General features: G+C 42.1%; 1 protein-coding gene across 1 annotated transcript in view; it reads right to left on the bottom strand.

Annotated features, from left to right (window-relative positions):
* The window catches only part of LOC146005784 (transmembrane channel-like protein 2), a 126,561-nt gene that overhangs the window by 87,335 nt on the left and 16,110 nt on the right, over positions 1-23,116 (bottom strand). The gene's annotated exons all lie outside the window — the stretch shown is intronic.

Genomic DNA, 23,116 nt, shown 5'->3' with positions numbered 1-23,116 from the left:
GGCATCTGGCTGAAGTCCTCTGTCTTGGTGTCATCATGTTGCAGGCACTGTCTGTCATGTGCTGATGAAGCCTGCTGAAAATCTGCCTCGGCTCACGCTGCTGGTGCCTAGAGAGGCTGAGTCTGAGTGCTGGGGTGGGGGCGGAGCTGACTGATCTCTCTGCCAGAGATAGAAACTGAAAGCTGAGAGATCTAAAGACTGAACAGCAGGAAACGCAGCGCTCACCTCTCAGCCTCTTCAATCTCAAGTCAGCCCCAGCGGCATCAGGTCAGCCGTCTCAACAGCAAGCGCAGCATGTGTGTATGTAGCGCGGCTGCAGGCAGATGGTGGCCCCCAAATCATAACAGCCTGGGGGCAGGGGCGCTGGTGCACACACTTTTCCAGTGCCTACCACAATGTTAAAGGATGACTCTTTTATAGACATCCTTAATTTTTTACTGACAGATGTAGCAGCGCCCTCTAGTGGCCAGCGCCCTAGGCAGCTGCCTAAAGCTGCCTAGTGGTAGCTCCGGCCCTGTATAGCCTTAAATAGCAGTGGAAGAAACCATACTCACATGTCAGATGCGCCGCAGATGCTGTCGTTGCTGTGCTGCCATCGCTCCGCTTCCCTACTTCCGCCCGGCGTCAGGTACCTGCACCCGGAACCAAGTCACAGGGATAGGAACCATAAACGCATGTATACGGGACGCAGGGGGCTGTTCGGGCTCTGCACCGGATGTTGTCATTGTGACACATCTATCACCATGGAGACCCGGCATTTCTATTCAGTCTATAGTACAAGCAAAATATATAAACACACAAGAAAATACAAACAAAAATAAACGGATATGCATTGTCCAGCGTATAACAGTGGCAAGATGTAAATGGGTGGATGAATTATATCAATCAGTCATACATGACATCCACTTATATCTCCCATCATCTACTATTGAGACCACATATACACTGGGCATGCATTATCAAAATTAATAAAAACTAAAAGGAAACTTATAGAAGGCACATCTAGGTAACAATAAAGATCTGTGGACGCAATATTTACATACTTAATGCCAGAGGTCCTAAATACCTACAGGCTCCATTATACGGTCCCCCACACACATCTAAATAAATACTGACATATTCAGTTCCTCATTGAGGCCTGAAGGGGCAAGCGACTGCAGGTTGTAGATCCACTGGCTCTCGCCTTGGAGTAATCTCTTGTGCCGATCACCCCCTCTTCTCAATGGGGGGATGTGGTCAATTGGCATAAACTTAAACTTGTTCATCCGGTGGCCACAGCTGGCATAATGCCTTGCAACAGGAGGAGTGGTGTTGTCTACTTTGATTAGTGCTTTCTTTATAGAGGAGCGATGTGCCGCTATTCTCTCCTTCAAAGTTCGGACAGTTTTGCCCACGTATACCCTGTGGCAGGGGCAAACCACAATATACACGACATATTTAGTGTCACAGTCCATCCGGTGCTTCAACCCATAAGTTTGGTCAGTGATTTGATGCTGCCAATTGCTGCCCGTGATAATAAATTTACAATTCACACACCCAGAGCACCTAAATGAACCTTTTTTGGTGTCCAGCCATGTGCCCACTCTATCCACTCTAGGACTAATGTCCGAGTATACAATTTGTTGTTTAATGTTCTGACTGCGTTTATAGCAGAAGAGAGGTGGTCTCCTGCATGAATCTCCCAATGCAGGGTCTGTGCTCAGTATGTGCCAATGGGCCATTATCGCGGATCGCACCAGACCAGATGTAATAGAATATGTGTTGGAAAAAAACATTCTGTCCATTTTCTCCTCCTTTTTAGTTGCTGTCTTCAAGAATTGATCTCTGTTTAGAGCCAGACATTTGGATCTGGCCTCATTGATCTTTTTGACGCCATATCCCCGCGTCTTAAAACATTCGCCCATTCTGTCAAGGACCTCAATTAGTTCTCCTCATTGTGATGTAATTCGTACTGCCCTCAATAACTGGGCATATGGAAGCCCACGTTTTAGGGGTTGTGGGTGGAAGCTGGTTGCTAAGAGTAAACTATTCTTGTCTGTTGGGAGGGAGTTTAGCAGCAAGACAAACTCATCCAGCAAGTCCTCTCCTCCAGTCCAAACAAAAAACAAATCATCTATGTATCTTACGTACATAGAAATAAAACAACAAAACTTAACATTGGACATAATGAACTTGCTCTCAAAATCATACATAAACAGGTTCGCGTACGATGGGGCCATGTTTGACCCCATCGCGGTCCCCTTAAGCTGTAAATAAAAACTATTATCGAAAAGAAAACTGGCTATGGAATTTGTACAATTCAGTCTCACAGTCGAAGGGCCTTTGTTTAAATGTAGGGACGAAAGTAAGTCCCTTATTGAGTACGCTTACTTCGGCCTGTGTTCCATAGACAGTTGAGGCTCAAAGATTATTTTTTGAGACAAGCTCCAAAGGCTGTTATAACTCCTCCTAACACCAATCCTTTTAAAGTGCGGTCCTCATTCGATCCCCCGAGTAACAATGCATCCATAGAGACGTTCATGAGATTAGTACGCAATGACGTGATGCCTACCTTGAAAAAGGTACATATTCAGCGGTCCAACCTCACGCATGATGAGCTATTGGCCTTACGGTCCCTGCGTGAGAACAAAGAAGTTATCATCCGCCCCGCTGATAAAGGCGGGGGGATAGTAGTGTTGGATTATGCTGAATATGTAAAGGAGATTCTGCGTCAGTTAATGGATGCCACCTGCTACAAAAAATTATGTTTTGACCCCACCGCCAGTTACAAAGTGGAGATTGACTCTATTATTGGTCTGGGACTAATTAATGGCTGGATAGATGAGGGGATAGCGGATTTCCTGACACAGGAGTAGCCGCGAATACCCCTCATCTATGTGCTACCTAAGATCCATAAGTCCATGGAGTCTCCACCTAGGAGACTCATAATTTCTTCTATTGGATCATTATGCCAGCCCATTTCCCAGTACGTAGATTTTCACCTACAAGCTGTTGTTCAAAATACTCCCTACTGGCTAAGAGACACCACACATTTCCTTAACAAGTTATCCGAATTTGGTGAGCCACTCTCCAACAGCATGCTGGTGACAATGGATGTCGCCAGCCTGTATACAAATATTGGCCATGAGGAGGGAGTTGAGGCAGTCAGGAGAACCATCTGTGCAAGTCCTCATTACTCTGGTCCAGCTATTGAATTTTTGATTTTGCTCATTGAGGTTATTTTACATAAAAATTATTTTCTTTTCGATAATAGTTTTTATTTACAGTTTAAGGGGACCGCGATAGGGTCAAACATGGCCCCATCGTACGCGAACCTGTTTATGTATGATTTTGAGAGCAAGTTCATTATGTCCAATGTTAAGTTTTCTCGTTTTATTTCTATGTACGTTAGATTAATAGATGATTTGTTTTTTGTTTGGACTGGAGGAGAGGACTTGCTGGATGAGTTTGTCTTGCTGCTAAACTCCCTCCCAGGCTCCATTCGGTTCACACACACATATAGCTGTGACACTATAGATTTTCTCGATGTGTCTGTATCTATTGTGGATGGTCAATTTGTTACGAAGCTGTTCAAAAAACCAACAGACAAGAATAGTTTATTCTTAGCAACCAGCTTCCACCCACAACCCCTAAAACGTGGGCTTCCATATGCCCAGTTATTGAGGGCAGTACGAATTACATCACAACGAGGAGAACTAATTGAGGTCCTTGACAGAATGGGCGAATGTTTTAATACGCGGGGATATGGCATCAAAGAGATCAATGAGGCCAGATCCAAATGTCTGGCTCTAAACAGAGATGAACTCTTGAAGACAGCAACTAAAAAGAAGGAGAAAATGGACAGAATGTTTTTTTCCAACACATATTCTATTACATCTGGTCTGGTGCGATCCGCGATAATGGCCCATTGGCACATACTGAGCACAGACCCTGCATTGGGAGATTCATGCAGGAGACCACCTCTCTTCTGCTATAAACGCAGTAAAAACATTAAACAACAAATTGTATACTCGGACATTAGTCCTAGAGTGGATAGAGTGGGCACATGGCTGGATACCAAAAAAGGTTCATTTAGGTGCTCTGGGTGTGTGAATTGTAAATTTATTATCACGGGCAGCAATTGGCAGCATAAAATCACTGGCCAAACTTATGGGTTGAAGCACCGGATGGACTGTGACACTAAATATGTCGTGTAAATTGTGGTTTGCCCCTGCCACAGGGTATACGTGGGCAAAACTGTCCGAACTTTGAAGGAGAGAATAGCGGCACATCGCTCCTCTATAAAGAAAGCACTAATCAAAGTACACAACACCACTCCTCCTGTTGCAAGGCATTATGCCAGCTGTGGCCACCGGATGAACGAGTTTAAGTTTATGCCAATTGACCACATCCCCCCCATTGAGAAGAGGGGGTGATCGGCACAAGAGATTGCTCCAACGCGAGAGCCAGTGGATCTACAACCTGCAGTCGCTTGCCCCTTCAGGCCTCAATGAGGAACTGAATATGTCAGTATTTATTTAGATGTGTGTGGGGGACCGTATAATGGAGCCTGTAGGTATTTAGGACCTCTGGCATTAAGTATGTAAATATTGCGTCCACAGATCTCTATTGTTACCTAGATGTGCCTTCTATAAGTTTCCTTTTAGTTTTTATTAATTTTGATAATGCATGCCCAGTGTATATGTGGTCTCAATAGTAGATGATGGGAGATATAAGTGGATGTCATGTATGACTGATTGATATAATTCATCCACCCATTTACATCTTGCCACTGTTATACGCTGGACAATGCATATCCGTTTATTTTTGTTGGTATTTTCTTGTGTGTTTATATATTTTGCTTGTACTATAGACTGAATTGAAATGCCGGGTCTCCATGGTGATAGATGTGTCACAATGACAACATCCGGTGCGGTGCGTCTGCCCGAACAGCCCCCTGCGTCCTGTATACGTGCGTTTATGATTCCTATCCCTGTGACTTGGTTCCGGGTGCAGGTACCTGACGCCGGGCGGAAGTAGGGAGGCGGAGCGATGGCAGCACAGCAAGGATGGCGTCTGTGGCGCATCTGACATGTGAGTATGGTTTCTTCCACTGCTATTTAAGGCTATACTGGGCATATACCTGTTGATACCCTTTGAGAAAGGCGCTGAGCGCCGAAACGGCCCGTCAGGGTATTGGTGTGACCCACGGCTGCTGCCACAATTCAAAATCCATGCTGTACTCATGTAGATCTGCTGCTGCCCATGTTAAGTATCATGGCCTTATACATTGCCTCTAAATAAATGTATGCTTTTTTGCTTTATTCATAAAGTGGATGTGCTGGTCCTATCATTGGCTGAATGTTATTGGTATAAGACTTTATTGATTTAAGACCTGGCACTCCTTTTCCTCCATTTGAAGAGTGTGCGTTTCTCTAACAAAATATATATATATATATATACAAAAGGTGAGAAGAGCGCCTCCTAGTGCAGAATCTCGAGTATAATGGTTTCCCCTTCACCACAGGTGGACAAAACGGCACCCCACAGTTATATTAGTACCGTTTGCAGTGGTATCCCACCACTGTTTAGTGAGCTTTATATGTTTATAAAATGGCAACCCAGGTATAGCTTTTCATCCACATGGATTCTCCCTGAAATCTCTTCCTCAGCAACCCGTGCCGGGGTAGTGGGATAGGTGAGAAAAATAGAGAGCACAATAGTGTAATATTGCAAACACAGTTTATTGTCACCGCAAATAATGACAATTATAATACGTACAATGTAGTAAAATAAATGACGCTTATCTGATGCTGTTTCCACGGCAGTTCAGGTGGGCGTCCAAGACAGTTAGAAAGGTCCCTCAACGCGTTTCGTCCGTGCTTTTTAACAGCTTGGACTTATATATTTGTAGTACCCGGAACTCCTATGACCACAGGAAAAGGCTGATGTATCTTGCCCGGGTGCCTGCCTTAGGAGGTAAAGACCCCCTATGTGTATACGAGCAAAGATGAAGTGTGTATATGAGCAAAGATGAAGGAGTCACTCCGGGTCTGTGTCAAATATTTTAATGGTGCGTGTCAACGCCGTTTCGGACACTTGATGATGGGAGAGGTCCCGAAACGGCGTTGATACGCACCATTAAAATAGTTGACACAGACCCAGAGTGACGCCTTCATCTTTGCTCGTATATATATATATTTGTTTATTTATTTACAGTTTCTTATATAGCGCAGCAGATTCCGTTGCGTTTTACAATATATATATATATATATATATATATATATATATAGTCCAGAGCAAGACCGCACTCACACTATATTAGAGTCAGTTATCGGGGTGCCTGGCAAGGGAAATGTGTTTTAAAGACACAGTCCCAATTACATTCCACACTGAAGGCGGGGAATGTCAGGCACTCGCCTTTTTATAACAAAAGATATCCAATCCTGTTATAAAATCCAATCCAGGTTTTTTATTTTTACATCCAGTGATTTAAAGTCAGCATATCACAACTGTAATGTTTCCATGTGTGCCCCGACGTTTCGGTCCAAAATGGCGGACCTTTATCAAGGAGCCTATAAACACATGGAATAAGTGTTTTAGTAACCTGCCAACAGGGTACCAAAAAAAATACATCTTGCAAACGCATATACACATAAATAAAATATTACATTACTTGGTCAACATGAAGTCACAGCAATCAACGAAGTCATGGAAGGAAGCCCATGGTCAGAGGAGCAGCAGCTACCTGACACTGCCCGGGCCCGGCATTTATACCCTAGACCAGTGGTTCCCAAACTGTGTGCCGTGGCTCCCTGGGGTGCCTCGGGACCCATGCAGGGGTGCCCTGGGTTGGTAGTCCAGGACCAACTCAAATTATCAATGGTTAATTATTTATGAGCAAAAGCAATGCTGGTGGCTGCCAATAATAAAATGTGTACAAACAGAAGCAAATCCTGTCCTTTACCACATACATGACCCAAAGAATCACATATTAACCCAATCTAATACATTTATTTTTGGCCTAGGGGTGCCGTGAAAATTTTTTTGATACTCTAGGGTGCCGTGATTCAAAAAAGATTGGGAACCCCTGCCCTAGACATACACCTCTTAAGTGAGGACACCGCCTCCAATCCAGCTGAGCCGCGCTTCCGGAGTCACCGGAAGTTCGGGACCCGGAAGTGTCGGCATTTGGCACGCACGAGTGGTACGCATAGACTTCCGGGTTTCCCCGGCTACTATGATGAATTCACTCGGCGTTACGTGACTTGACCCGCAAGTGTGGAGCGCACATACTTCCGGGTTTCCCCGGCTGTTGTACTGCTCCTGCACGGATCTGACATTAATGACATATCTACACAGCGTCATAAGAAAGAGAAAAAATGACATATCGATACCGCTGTGATAGCTCTTAAACAAAGGGGCCATATTAAACTTGTTTAACAGAGTTATAATGTACTGTCAGAAATTTATATAATCGGCTTATTGTTTTTTTCATTAAAACGGCAGAAAAACGGCAGAAAAGCTGAATCAGTGTAGTCTGGGTGAGCTGGGGATATTTTAACCTGCTTTGCGTGGCATAACAAATTGTCTGCAAACTGCAGATAGTTGGTCTAACTGTATTTAATCAGTTTAATATTGTATTGATCACCAATTTTTTCATTATTATTATTATTATTATGTGCCACATCCAGCAGAAAAAAAGGGGGAGGAGGGGGTGTGTTCGGACACATTATTATGCATAATCCTAGCACAAATTGCTTCATAGGAAAAAAAATTGGATCATTATGTTGTTCAAATTAATGTGTGGAATCTACTATATATTTATTGATTTTTTAGGATTTTTGTGATTTTTATTGTTTATTATTTTTTATTATTTTATTTATTTTTATAATTATTGTTTTTACAATTACTTTTACATGGAGGAGCATGTATGAACTGTTACAAATATTTAAATAAATTATTTAAATAAATTATATTAAATAAATTATATTTTTTATATATATTTTAGCGGGATGAGGGGGTATTGCTTAAAAATGGGGACAACTAGATAATGGGAAATATCTAGAAAAAAAGGGGACAACTGGAGAAAAGGAAAGCCACTGGGTGATCGGGACCCCTGGAAAAAAGGGGGAATATCCCGAAGCAGAAGGACATCCGTGAGGAAGGGGAATATCTAGATAAAAGGGCAATATCTAGAAAAAATGGGAACCACTATATGGTGAAGACCCCTAGAAAAAGGGGGAGTGTCTTGGAAAAGGGGAGTATCAAGAAAAAAGAGGGAATATCTGGTGAAAGATGAGAACTGCTAGATTATGAGATACAAGAATACCTAGAAAAATGGAAACCCCTAGAAGGTGAAGACCCCTAGGAAAAAGGGAAAGAACATCTAGAAAAAAGGGCAATATCTAGCAAAAAATAGGAAAAAAGGGCAAAAATTAGGACCACTAGACTATGGGGATCCCTAGAGAAAAGGGGAGATATCCCAAAACAGGGGAAACATCTGGAAAAAAGGAGGAGTATCTAGAGAAAAGGGGATATATCTAGAAAAAGGGGCAAAGATTATCCAAAAATGAGGAATATTCAAAAATCAATCAAAAATGACTGCTTTTGAGAAAAATCTTGTTAGAAAAAAAGTGTATCAGGGGATAGTCAAATATACATCAGGATCTAATCCAGATAACCCAAATAACCCCAGAGGGGGCAAATGTACAGATACATGGAGTTTCAGTGGTCGACTATTTCAGAAAAATGTTCAATGGATTATTCTCATTGAGGCCTCTGGGGGCCAATGTCCCAAGTTGGTAAATCCATCGACTTTCCTTTTTCTTTAGTTGTAGACCCCGATCTCCTCCTTGTAGTGGTGGTGGAATCCAGTCTATTAGACGGCAACGCAGGGTGGATATTTGATGATTTGCTTGTAAAAAATGCCGTGGAATGGGCAGTTCGGCTTTGCCTGTCTCGAGTGCCGCACGCACAGAGTTCCGATGATTCGCCATGCGCTCGCGGAACTTACGGGTGGTCATCCCTACGTAAGCGAGACCGCATGGACAATTTAGCAGGTATATCACATGGTCCATTTGGCAATGTAATCTATGTTTAATCTTAATGGCTTTGCCCGAATGAGGATGAGGGAAAGTGGCACCCTGGGTCATACTGTTGCATGTTGTGCAACCAGTGCAGCGAAAGCACCCTGGTCTTCTCGAGTACAACCAGGTGGTGTTCTGTTCGGCAGTGGGGGTGGCCATCGGTCTCATTAATATTTCCTTCAGATTTGGGCCTTTTCTAAAGGCCATCATCGGTGGTCCGTATTTATTTAGTTTCAATGTGTTATCAGTTGCCAATATGGGCCAGTGTTTTTTAATGCTCTTCTGAATTTCAGGTGAGGCGTGATCATAGGTGTTTACAAATATCATTCTTTGGGTGGTTTTAGATCGAACTGAGGTGTCAACGTTATGTTGGACTTTATTCATGTTATGCCGCGCCTTCCGTAAACATCTATCAAGTGTGACTTTCGAGTAGCCTCTTTCAATGAATCTTGTGGTCATCTCTTTTAGTTGTTCTTCCATGGTGGTGGGTAGAGTGTTATTTCTAATGACCCTCATAAATTGGGAGATGGGCAGGTTTTCTTTAAGAGCTGGCGGATGTTGACTCTCTACAGACAGCAGAGTGTTTCGATCCGTCGGCTTCCGGAAAACACTTGTCTGTAGAACCCCCGCATTTAGGCTCACTGTGATGTCAAGAAAGTTAATCTCATTGGCTTCGATCTGGTGGGTGAATCTGATCGGGTGCTCCAGGTTATTAAGTTCCAGTACCATGTTCTGGAACTGATCTTTCGAACCAGACCATAGTACGAAAATGTCGTCGATGAATCGTTTGAAGTACCTAATATGCTCTCTGTATTTCATAAGTATATAGGTGTTCTCATAATCGACAATATACAGTCCTGCGTATGCCGGCGCCAGGTTTGAGCCCATAGCGGTACCCGACACTTGGACGTAGTATCTCTTGTCATATAATAAAATGGTTACAGCTTAAGATCAGGGTCGCCATGTCGATTAAAAAGGCTGTCGGAGGCTACTGGTTCATTCTCCCACCCAATTTCTCTTTTAACACTCTGAGACCATCTGTATGGGGAATAACAGTATAAAGTGAACTCACATCCATTGTGGCAAGATATAATTCACCAGTGATCTCTATCTGTTGGAGTTTTTCGATGAAATCGGCTGTATCTCTGATGTAAGTATCACTATTTGTAATCAATGGTTGTAGGTGGTAATCGATGAATTTGGCAAGGGGTTGGAGAAGTGAGGATCTAGCAGAGATGATAGGCCTGCCCGGCGGTTGCGTGTTGGATTAATGGATTTTTGGCAACGTATAAATGATTGGGCAGACTGGAAATTGTACTGTTAAAAAATCAAACTCGCCTTTCGTCAGCCACTTGGAGGATAAACCACGGGCTAAGAGATTATCAACTTGCTTCTTAAATTCTGGGATCGGATTGTGGTTAACACACTGATAGGTGTTATTGTCTCCCAGTTGCCGGGTAATCTCCTCATGGTACTGTTTCCAGTCTTGCACGACGACAGCACCCCCCTTGTCTGCAGGTCTAATCACTATATTAGTATTTTGTTTCAGCTCATTGAGAGCAGTGCGTTCATCGAGAGTTAAGTTATGATATTTAGGTTTGTCGGGCAATCTTTGAGAGTCCAGTTCCATTAATCTTGAAAATGTTTTAATGCTGGGATTTCCAGATGTAGGGTCAAAAGTTGAGTTTGGTTTAAATGTCGGTCTATCCGTGGTCACTGTAGAGTCCCCAAACTGTTCCCGTAATCTGAGCTTTCTGCTAAACTTAAAGATGTCAACATTAGTTCGAACTTGTCATGTGTGGTGGTAGGGACAAATGACAATCCCCTTGAGAGGACTGATAGCATGGCCGGGGTCAATGTGGTGTTAGAAAGATTGTAGACTAGGTTCTGACAGGTCTTCGATCTCTTTTTCCCAGAACCTCCGCGACGAGGGTGTGGTCTGGACCCCTTCCTCTTGGTCGTCGTTTTGGCTTTCGGGTATTGTCGGTCACTTCGTCTAAAAAATCGGATTGTTGTCCGGAAAGTTCAGTGTCTGATGCTAAAGCCGAGGTAGATGAGCCTTTATTGCCTTGTTGTTGGTATTGTTGGCGTCGTGGTTTGTATGGGCGTTGGTTGCGTCTGGAATTGCCACTGTTGCCACCTGACAGCCATCTGTACACAGAATGAGTTTGATAGTCAGCTGTGACAGCTGTGAGTTTACTCCTTTTGAAAGAAATTAGTTCGTTCTTGTAGGTGTCCAGTTGTGCCCCAATCTTGTCCAATAGGTTACAAGATTTATCATTTCTTATTGTACTTAGGTAAAATATATATAAAAATATAATTTATTTAATATAATTTATTTAAATAATTTATTAAAATATTTGTAACAGTTCATACATGCTCCTCCATGTAAAAGTAATTGTAAAAACAATAATTATAAAAATAAATAAAATAATAAAAAATAATAAACAATAAAAATCACAAAAATCCTAAAAAATCAATAAATATATAGTAGATTCCACACATTAATTTGAACAACATAATGATCCAATTTTTTTTCCTATGAAACAATTTGTGCTAGGATTATGCATAATAATGTGTCCAAACACACCCCCTCCTCCCCCTTTTTTTCTGCTGGATGTGGCACATAATAATAATAATAATAATAATAATAATAATAATGAAAAAATTGGTGATCAATACAATATTAAACTGATTAAATACAGTTAGACCAACTATCTGCAGTTTGCAGACAATTTGTTATGCCACGCAAAGCAGGTTAAAATATCCCCGGCTCACCCAGACTACACTGATTCAGCTTTTCTGCCGTTTTTCTGCCGTTTTAATGAAAAAAACAATAAGCCGATTATATAAATTTCTGACAGTACATTATAACTCTGTTAAACAAGTTTAATATGGCCCCTACGTTTAAGAGCTATCACAGCGGTATCGATATGTCATTTTTTCTCTTTCTTATGACGCTGTGTAGATATGTCATTAATGTCAGATCCGTGCAGGAGCAGTACAACAGCCGGGGAAACCCGGAAGTATGTGCGCTCCACACTTGCGGGTCAAGTCACGTAACGCCGAGTGAATTCATCATAGTAGCCGGGGAAACCCGGAAGTCTATGCGTACCACTCGTGCGTGCCAAATGCCGACACTTCCGGGTCCCGAACTTCCGGTGACTCCGGAAGCGCGGCTCAGCTGGATTGGAGGCGGTGTCCTCACTTAAGAGGTGTATGTCTAGGGTATAAATGCCGGGCCCGGGCAGTGTCAGGTAGCTGCTGCTCCTCTGACCATGGGCTTCCTTCCATGACTTCGTTGATTGCTGTGACTTCATGTTGACCAAGTAATGTAATATTTTATTTATGTGTATATGCGTTTGCAAGATGTATTTTTTTTGGTACCCTGTTGGCAGGTTACTAAAACACTTATTCCATGTGTTTATAGGCTCCTTGATAAAGGTCCGCCATTTTGGACCGAAACGTCGGGGCACACATGGAAACATTACAGTTGTGATATGCTGACTTTAAATCACTAGATGTAAAAATAAAAAACCTGGATTGGATTTTATAACAGGATTGGATATCTTTTGTTATAAAAAGGCGAGTGCCTGACATCCCCCGCCTTCAGTGTGGAGGATACCCCTGGAATATATATATATATATATATTTATATATATATTGTCTAGTGTCCATCTGTGTGTCTTCAAAACACTGGCATCTGTTGGCAGTGAGTGAAACTACATCTCTTTCTCTCTCACACATGCACAAACACAGAGACAATCACAAGGTAGCAGAGTAGCTTTCAAAGCATTTGCTTTGAGCGGGTTTACAGTATATATATATATATATATATATATATATATATATACATACATATATACACACACATATAATTGTTTCTAAACACACACACATGAATGCACACTCCCTGCTCTAGGGGATGGTTCCAGAGCACCGGATACAAACAATTAACAATGAAGACTAAAATATTCTGAAAGTCCTTTGAAGAAGGTAAATTTCAATGGTATAAAGCATGTATTTTATTTATCCATCTGAAGCCTTATCATCTGTGAGTCATGTAGAAAGGATTTATGACATAACAATTTACCAGGTTTTTCAAAGGAAATAACTGGTTTATTGTCTCCATTTTTAAGGTCACCTCCACAAACATATTGTTTCCTTTATGAATGGCATTCATAAGTAACAACACTGGAATGCTGGGATTTGAAATACTGTAGATAACAATGTTTATTAGTTGCAAGCTCAGTTGTTCCCATACCAGCCTTATCACCAGCTGTAACTAATGGGGCGATTCAGACCTGATCGCTCAGCTCCGAATTCTCCCCTAGTCCCAATACGCTAATATGCGCATGTGCAAGCCCCCAGAGCGAATGCCTTCAGCGAGTTTTACACTCACTGGGGCATTCACTCACTGTTGGGCGGGCAGGGGGCAGGCAGGGGAGGTCACTGTGGTCTGCCCAGCATTTCATGGGCGTGCCCACAAAAACGGTGGGCATGCTCATAGAAACTCAGAGCGGGCCCATCAGAACTCAGACGTGTCAATGCCTGCTTGGGCTGGGCAGCTGACGTCACATGACATCTTCTCCCTCCCCCATCTCGGCCATCTCCGTCCAGTATAAAAGAAGCTATAGACTTCTAATGATTTTTCCTCCTTCTGGCCACAATTTCTTCTTCATTTACGATGTTAAACAATTATTTATTTATTATCTGTAGAGCGCCAACATATTGCTCGTCACTTTTTACAGAGTAGTAAATCCTTTATATCAGTCTCTAGAACATAGAAGCTTACAGTGTAATTTCCCTACACGACAAACATAGCACACTCCATGCTGCTGACATACATGTGTCCTTTCAGCCAAATCGTTAATCATGTCACAGAGATTCAGACATGTAAAGCATTCTCATACTGAAGTAAAGATAGTGTTCTGTCTAATTAACATCATATCTATATTTAGCTTTCCATCCCTAGAGGCCACATTATTTCTCCTGGAAATAACTTTGCCAATAATCTCTACAACATAAACGGCATCGGTCTATGTATCATTACACGTCTAAGTGTATTTATTTAGACTTTCTTGTTTCAAGTTATTATTTAAATTCCATTTAATTCTATTTATTTTGCAAGAAATATCTTTGTATGCATTCAGCACCAACCAAACATTGCATAATTGGGGAGTCAACTTAGACATATAAACAAAAATACATGCAATGTTGTATGTAAAATATGTGCTGGCTGCCTTGCCACAGTCATTGGCAGCACCACTGTGCTTCACTGAGCTGCTGCACCCAGGACTCAGCATTTACCTTCACTTCTCCTTTCCTATTACCGCTTTTCCTCTAGCTTAAAAAATCCCGGGTTTTTGCATGTGAATGCGCACCAACCCGGGATATTTGTCAGTGGTAATGGTGACAAGGTAAAAGTTTTTATCTGGGATTAAAGCAGGGTTTTTAGCAGGTAAAACACAGATAACGAGCCATGGAAATGGCTCTTACCTGGGTTTTTAATCCCGGGCAGGGGAGGCTGGCCATTGTGCAGGTGCCTCCCGCCACCCACCTGCTTGCTGCCTGTCCGCTGATGGCAGCCAAACCCCCTCCGGCCGATACCCGCCTGCCCATCGCTGACCTACAGATATATTTCATATAACATTATAGATATGTCTATATGCAATAACCCCCCCCCCTCCATGCAATGTGTAGTCAGCGCTACAGCCCACTACTGAGCCTGATAATTCTAGATAATTGCCCATTGTCATGAACTGACTAAATATTTTTTTTAAAGTTTGCTCAGCAAAAATAATAGTAAACAATATAAGCACCCCTGTTGGTGAAACACTACACCTTTACCCGGGTACAACCCTGGTAGCTACCCAGGGCAGATTTCCAGGGTTACTGGACCGGGGTTGTTGTTCAGGAACCCTTTTCCACTGAGTAATTGCCCTCATAGACATGCGCAGCACATGTTGTTAAGGGGTGCACCGTCAAAGGGGTGTCTCTAGCACCACCTATTGGGCATGTCTAACACTGCCCATTGGGTGTGTCTAACACCGCCAATCAGGCGTGTCTTCCATAATCTATTGGCACTCGGTACAATATAAAACGTCTTTTAGCCACACCATAATCTTTTGGTACTTATGTAGTATCTGGGCGCCCGATTTTTTGATTGTATGCCTTAAGTTAAGGCATACAATCAGATGCAATGCGATATCGCATCGCATCGCATCGCATACGACCATATCGCATGCGATGCGATGCGATGACCCGATTTTTCCATAGGATTCAATGTTAAAATGAAGTCCATGGAATTCAATGGGAAAAAGGGGTCCTTTTCATACCCCTACTATCCAAGTGGGCATGAAGTTAGATATAAAGCCCGAAGCGTGGCGAGCGAAGCGAGCCCCGCGAGGGGGCGGTATTCTGTGTCCCCTCGCAGGGCTCGCTACGCTCGCCACGCTTCGGGCACGGTGGCTCGCTACGCTCGCCACAGGTTTATATCCAACTCCATGCCCACTTGGATAGTAGAAGTATGAAAAGGACCCCTTTTCCCATTGAATTCCATGTTAAAATGAACTCAGTCCATTTTAACATTGAATCCTATGGAAAAATCGGGTCCATCGCATCGCATCCGATTTGGTCGCATGCGATGCGATGCGATGCGATGCGATGCGATGCGATGTGCCCGGATACTACATAAGTACCAATCTTTTGAGTATTTTAGTTTTAATCTTCTTATGACTCTGTGTAACAGTGCATGCAAATAAAGTCAAAAACATATATGGATGACACAGATATGTAGTGATATGACAATGTTCTAGTACAATTAATAATGCAAAACACACATAACATCTCTGTTAAAAGGTATTGCTGGTATTGCTAGTGGCAGGGAGGTGTTCATAAGGGTGGGCATAGTATTAGGGTGTGCCTGTGCACCCCTAATACTCAATGTGCGCACGTCTATAATTGCCCAGTTATTGTGGTGGTGGAAAAGACGTACTAGTGTGCTATGGTTTACAACTTTCCAATAAATATTATAAATGCTATTTTAGCTTTATTTATATGCATATACATTGATAAACCCATTTAATCTATTGGAAGAGTTATTCTTCCTTGTTCAGTACTCTCAAACTTAAGATGTGCTATCACAGTTAGACAGGGTAGTATGCTACCATTCCAGTGCAGAGGAAACAGCACATGCTTATTTAAGTAGGCGGAAGTGCCATGTGCAGTTGATCTGGGACCCCATGTGTAATTAAGGTGGCCATACACACGCAGATTTATCTGCAGATCTGTCTGGTTGGAACAAAAACATGGTTATGGATGAGAGCAAATGACAGTTGACCATTTGCTTGGAAATGCTGGAAAACTGACAAACGGTCACTCATCCATAACCATGTTTTTGTTCCAACCAGCCAGATCTGAAGATAAATCTTACTAGTGTATGGGCACCTTAAGTGTTCAATTGTTCTGAGATGCCAAGTGTCAAAGTATCATTGGTCTGTTTCACAGAGTGTGAAAAATGACACATTGACACTTAAGGGGAAATTTACTAAGATGTGAGTTCTATTTCACATGGGATGTTGCTGCGGGCAACCAATCATGATCTACTTTATCTAGCACCTTCTAGAATAGAATAGGTAGTATCTGATTGGTTGCCCATAGCAACATCCCATGTGAAATAGAACTCACATCTTAGTAAATTTCCCCTTAAGTGTCAATGTGTCATTTTTCTATTATTGTTCTGGGATCCTAAGTGTCAATGTGTCATTGTTTAGAATCTCAGTGTAATGTGGGGTACACACCTGGACATCCCAAAATGAGCCAATTTAGATACAATCTTGACCGATTGTATGTAAATTGGCCAAGTTTTGGGTCATTTCGCTGACGTTTTTATGTGATCCCGATTCGATGCTCGGCCCTGCGGTTCGTTAGATCTTTTCTGAGATCCTACCTGCAGCAGGTAGGATCTGAGAAATGACCATTGTAGTGGGTGCGCGTCATGATCGGAACCCGATCATATCAGGTTCCTTTTCTGTGCGGGTCGGCGGCTCAGTCAGCTCGTGAGCAGTTCGTACGTTCCTGTGATGACCCGCTCACGAGCAGCATCATGCTGATGTGTACCCAGCATTAGTGTGACATTGTTATGAGACCCAAGTGTCAGTGTGCAGTATTTCTGTGACATTCCTGTGGGTCCCCGAAAATAGAGAACTTGGGTTTAATAAATAAAAGATATCTATTGCATGTTGGGCAATCAGGACTACTAAGACAAATTACTGCACATTTGCCCTTAAAACCTACAGTTTGCATACTTCTGTTCTTATTCAGAGACAATTTACTATATCCAGTAGTGTAACTATGCCACCGCAGCTGAAGCGGTGGCGGGTGCAGCCGGCGATGAGGGGCGCAGGGTCTCTGTCTACAGATTCTATGCGGTCAGGCCATCCGTTTGGAATTTGCTTAAGGCAGCCCTCCAAAAAAGTCCATCACCATGGAGGAAACATAGGGCCAGATGTATCAAGCTTCAAAAAGTGATAAAGTGGAGAGTGATAAACAACCAGCCAATCAGCTACTACTTGTCATTTTTCAAACCCAACCTGGTAACATGGCAGGTAGGAGCTGATTGGCTGGCTGTTTATCACTCTCCATTTTATCACTTTTTGAAGCTTGATACATCTGGTCCATAAGCTAGAGGTCCTCCTGGACATCTAGGGGGAAATTTACTAAAGGAAATTTGTAAAAAATAGGTGTATTTGTATTTAGAAATACACTTATTTTTGACATTTACTATCCTGAAAATACGGCAATTCGTATTCGTATTGATATCACATCAATACGAATACGAATTGCCGTATTTTCGAGATAGTAAATGTAAAAAAGAAGTGTATTTCTAAATACAAATACACCTATTTTTTTTACAAATTTCCTTTAGTAAATTTCCCCCTAGTGTCTATCATGGGAGTGCAATGTGTACAGCACTAACTAGAAGTACCAGATGGGGCACTGGTGAGCCGTAAGTAAACCCCTGGTAATGAGTTAGAATCCTTTGGCAACATGCATGTAACCCTCTGGCATAAGTATGTAACCCCTGATAAAAAGCATGAAACACCTGGTAATAAGCAAGAAATCCTTGGCAATGAACATGTAGGTAATAATTTCTAAATAAGGAGGGGGCAGGGTTCTGCAGAATATTTTTTTGGTAGGGGGTCACTAAATTTCTAGTTAGGCCACATAAAGTATATTCTAATATCTGAATTGCAGGTTATACAGTATCAATAAATACAACTTTATTTGGGCTCTTACGCTTGCGTCACAGGGATTTGTATAAAAAGCAATGACATTGTGCAGCACAATTCAGGCCTGTTGGGATGTATAAGACATGCAGCTCTCTGGTGTAAGTACTTTCGCTATGAAAATAAAAAATATTGGCCCTTATTCAGATCTGATCTCAGTACATATTTGTTCTCAAAATGGGCAAAACCATGTGCACTGCAGGTGGGGCAGATATAACATGTATAGAGAGAATTAGATTTGGGGGAGTTATTCTGTTTCTGTGCAGGGCAAATACTGGCTATTATTTTTATTTTTACACCGCAAATTAGATTTCAGTTTCAACACACCCCACCCAAATCTAACTCTCTGCACATGTTACATCTGCCTCACCTGCAGTGCACATGGTTTTTCCCATTTTGAGAACAAATTTGTACTGTGATCAGATCTGAAAGGGCCATTGTGTCTGATTTTATTTTTATTATTGATTATATTTCAAAGTGATTTAAATTCATTTTCTAATAACATTACCTTCATTTTGTTTAATGCAAATTGTATGTTCTAATTTGACAAAGATCACTAAATATTAAATGCTTGAAAAGATAATCTTTTCCATGCACAAGGGAAATTGTTGCCTCTACTCATGCATTACATCTTAGTTGATGAGACAGCAGGCAGGCTACAGTATATTGTAGTTAAGACAGCATCCCTTTGTTTACTTTGGAACTAGGTAATGTATATACATGGAACAATGGGTGGTTTAGCTCCACAGAAGCCTTCGTGATCTACAATATACTAGGTAAGTAAGAGGAGATGTATAAGAATGCTAATAAAATAATAAAGTCCATTAATGAGCCAACCAATCCAAATTAACGGTATAAGTTGTGACTCATAGGTTTGCTGTCTGTCAGTGCATTCCTGTTTGGTAGACAACAAGACAAGGGAGCCTCCAGCCAAAAAAACCATTACACACCGCACAGTCTGGACATAGCAGAACTACAGGTACAAAACAGAGCATGCGTGTTTGGATTTTGCTGGGCACAATCACAGTCTCAGTTTTCTTAAACTGTTTTCAACTTACTTTTAAACTACTGTATTCTCTGTTCTACATGTTTATTACATGGATTATAAAAAATGTTCTACTGCAATTTTCACAAAGTGGAGTCTACAGTATAAAAACTTGTACACAGGCAAATGATAATAAAAGGTTTCGTAACTTATGGTAACCGTCAGGCATTTTCTACAATCTCTTAAAATGTAGTAGCAAAGCAACATAATCTGATTGGCTGCTAGGTCAGTGGTCCTCAACTGTGGTCCTCAAGCCACGCCAACAGTCCAGGTTCTATGGCTATCCCTGGCTATTCACTGGATGAATGGGGTACAAATTAAGTCACCTGTACCTAAGCCTGGACAAAACCTAGAGCCTCGAGAGTCGTGGCTGCGGACTACTGCTACAGGTAACACTTGGGGCTAAATTTACTAAAGCTTCTAAAAATGAATAGAGGGGATTCTGTCTCTAATTTCTCTATTGCATCCTAGAAAATGATAGACAGAATCTGATTGGCCACTACGGGTAATATCACCTCTTTTGATTTTTTAGAGGCCTCAGTAAATGTACCCTTTATTGCATTTGTGAACAAACTTTCATTTTTGAATTTTAAGTATTTCCACAGAAAAATACTTATTTTACCTAAACAATGACACTGCTACTATCGATAAAAGTCACATTTAATTTGTCATAGTTACCGGTATTTATGATCTGTACTTTCTCTGTACTGCTGTTGGTGCTCCACACAAAAACATTCACAGACAGACATCTACATAAGCCTCGGATACAGACTGTGTTTTAAAAATGACAGGAGCTGATTGGTTGGTAGTTTATCTGTCTCCACATTAGCACTCTCCCAGGCTTAGTACATCTGCCCCTATATGATAACTCAAAGAGGTTCTGCTAAAGAAGTATAGAATTTACTACAATTGAATATTATATATATTAGATTTTGGATTCACCATAGCAAGAGAATTAAGGGTTATACCTATAAAGTATCATGTTTTAGACCTGACAATTGTAATTTATTTTTGCCACTTAAGAAATTACGTTTCAGACGGATGTATCAAAAGTCACCCGTGGGAACAAGGACTCCGGTGTGCTACTGTCCATGTGTAGTCCATTGACCAAGCATGTGCAGGGGCCATTGCCAGGAGAACCTAGTACTTTTTGCAAAATGTAGCCCATAGGCTTATATAGCATAACGACACCTGGAGATGGCGTTATCTATCGGCCAAACTCCAGAATGCCATGCATTCTAGAGCATAATAAATCTTTACAGCCCTCATAGAAGCCTATGGAGACTGTGGCTGCTGTTGGAAATGGAAGGACCACATAAGATATTGTAGATATTTGCTGCAGTCCCTCTATTGTACATTTGAATGATAAATTACAGTTGCTTGATTCCCCTGAAAATGCTGTTTTTTTTTTAGGGAATATCCCGCAAATGTTAATTGATAAATAGGCTTAAATATACTGTCCAATATAAAGCAGAATAAACTCTTTTACGGTTTTTGCTATTTTGAAACAAGTTTAAATATATTAGCTAAATTAGTCAATGATATAACATACTGCATGTGTATAATGTTGACCTAAAGGGAATCTTGATTGCTGATTTGAAGTAAGAACACACTTTTTTGGTGCAATGACTAGCATTCTCATACACTTTAGGAATAGCAGCAGTAGCGCACGCAGGGGTGGTTTCTGAGTACCCAGAAGCCCCCCAGGAGTCTAGGGGCTCTAGGCTGAAAGCTGAGGGTCCCCTCTTTCCAGTGGTACAAGAATTTTAAAAATCGGCCCTTGGCAACCGGAGATATCTGACTTCAAAGCAGTGGTCCCCATCCAAGCCTGTTAATTGCTTTTCCCAGTCAGATATTTCAGGTTCTGTCTGACTTAGAGGTTTTCTGAGGGTATATTCCAAAAACTGGGACTCTCCCCCTTTGATGTACACTAGTAGCTTGTCTCTATTCTGCCCAAAACCAGAGATATCAGCCTTACAGCAGCTGGTTACTGCTCCAGCTCCACACACCTGGTATGTAGTTTTATATCCTCATTGGCAGATTGCTCTGCCTCCTGAATGCTGATCCCCTAGTCCCCAATACCATTTGGTAGGTGGGATTCTCTAGTTTTTAATTCCATTAAAATCTAAGAAATCTATTTTCAGAAATTGGAGATATCTGCAGTCAAGCAAGCTGGCCTCCCACCAGAAAATAATGAATAATAAGCCCACTCCACTATATATATTTATTATTATTTATATACATTTGGTCTATCTATAATACTTTAACTGACCCGGCTTTGCTCTGCCCCTCTGGAAACCCCCTTCTGAAAATCCTGCGTTTGCCCCTGAGCAGGGCTTGCTTGAACATGTAGTTTGCCAGTTATACAATATTTTAAATTTTTACCATTTTTATTCCCCCGCGTTAGGGAAGAGACCTAATGCTGTCAGCATGTGGTTGCTTTCCATGGAAGGATTGGTGGTGAACTTTTTTGTGGGCTTGGTTTCCCTAAGGAACACAGCCCCATGCTAACCAGGCCAGCAGAGGAGGTCCTATTGCCAGGGGCCCCCATGCTGCATGTCTCGTGGTCAACCTGTCAATTCCTAGTGTTAGTAGGAGATACGGTCATTGGGTCACCACCAAGTAGGCCGACACCACTAGGTCGACATGCAGATAGGTTGACGTGAGTTTAGGTCGACATGACTTTAAGTCGACATGCAGTAAGGTCAACAAGACTTTATGTCGACGGGCTAGGTCGACAGGGTCATTAGGTGAACATGGGTTTGGTCGACAGGGTCATTAGGTCGACATGGGTCATAAGGTCAACAGGGTCATTACATGGGGTTTTTTACTGTTTTTTGAGGCAACATGTGCCGACAGGTGGTATTTTATGCCCTACCATCCACTAGGGAAAGGCAGGAGAATAAAATAGTGTGCCGAGTGTATCCAGGCACAGTGCCCGAAGCATGGCGAGCGCAGCGAGGCATGCGATGGGACAGGGTGGTACGTTCCGGTGTCCATGTTGACATGACATTTGCCGACAGGCGGGATTTCATGCCCTACCATCCACTAGGGCGTAGTGGGAGAATAAAATAGTGTGCCGAGCGTAGCAAGGCAACATGCCCGAAGCATGGCGAGTGCAGCGAGCCATGCAAGGGGACGTGGTGGTAAGTTTCGGGACACATATCCACACGACATGTGCCGACAGGCGGTATTTCATGCCCTACCATCCACTAGGGTGTGGTGGGAGAATAGAATAGTGTGCCGAGCCTAGCAAGGCACCGTGTCCGAAGCATGGTGATTGCAGCGAGCCATGCGAGGGGACATGGTAGTACATTTTAGTGTTTATGTTGACTGTGTCGACATAAGGGTAAAAAAAAATACAAAAATAAAACATGCCGACTTTTTCAGTTGACCTTATCCATGTCGACCTAATGACCCTGTCCACCTAATGACCCTGTCAACCTTATGACCCTGTCGACCTAACCCATGTCAACATACACTCATGTTGACCTTCCTGCATGTCGACCTAGACACATGTTGACCTAAATGCATGTCGACCTAATGGTGTTGACCTAATGACTGTCTAACAACTTGCTGGTGACCAACTGATCCACACCCATTAGTAGTTAATTCATGCGTACCCATTCCACATTATTTGTGTACAACAGCTGTGCAGTGCAATTTAATTTATAGTGCACTTTTATATTTCGAACAATTAGAAAAATAAGATT

The sequence above is a fragment of the Crinia signifera genome, chromosome 5, assembly GCF_055691185.1.
Source record: "Crinia signifera chromosome 5, ASM5569118v1, whole genome shotgun sequence".
Taxonomy (NCBI): domain Eukaryota; kingdom Metazoa; phylum Chordata; class Amphibia; order Anura; family Myobatrachidae; genus Crinia; species Crinia signifera.
Note: the sequence above shows the minus strand (reverse complement) of the source record. Positions and strands in the feature narration are given on the sequence as shown.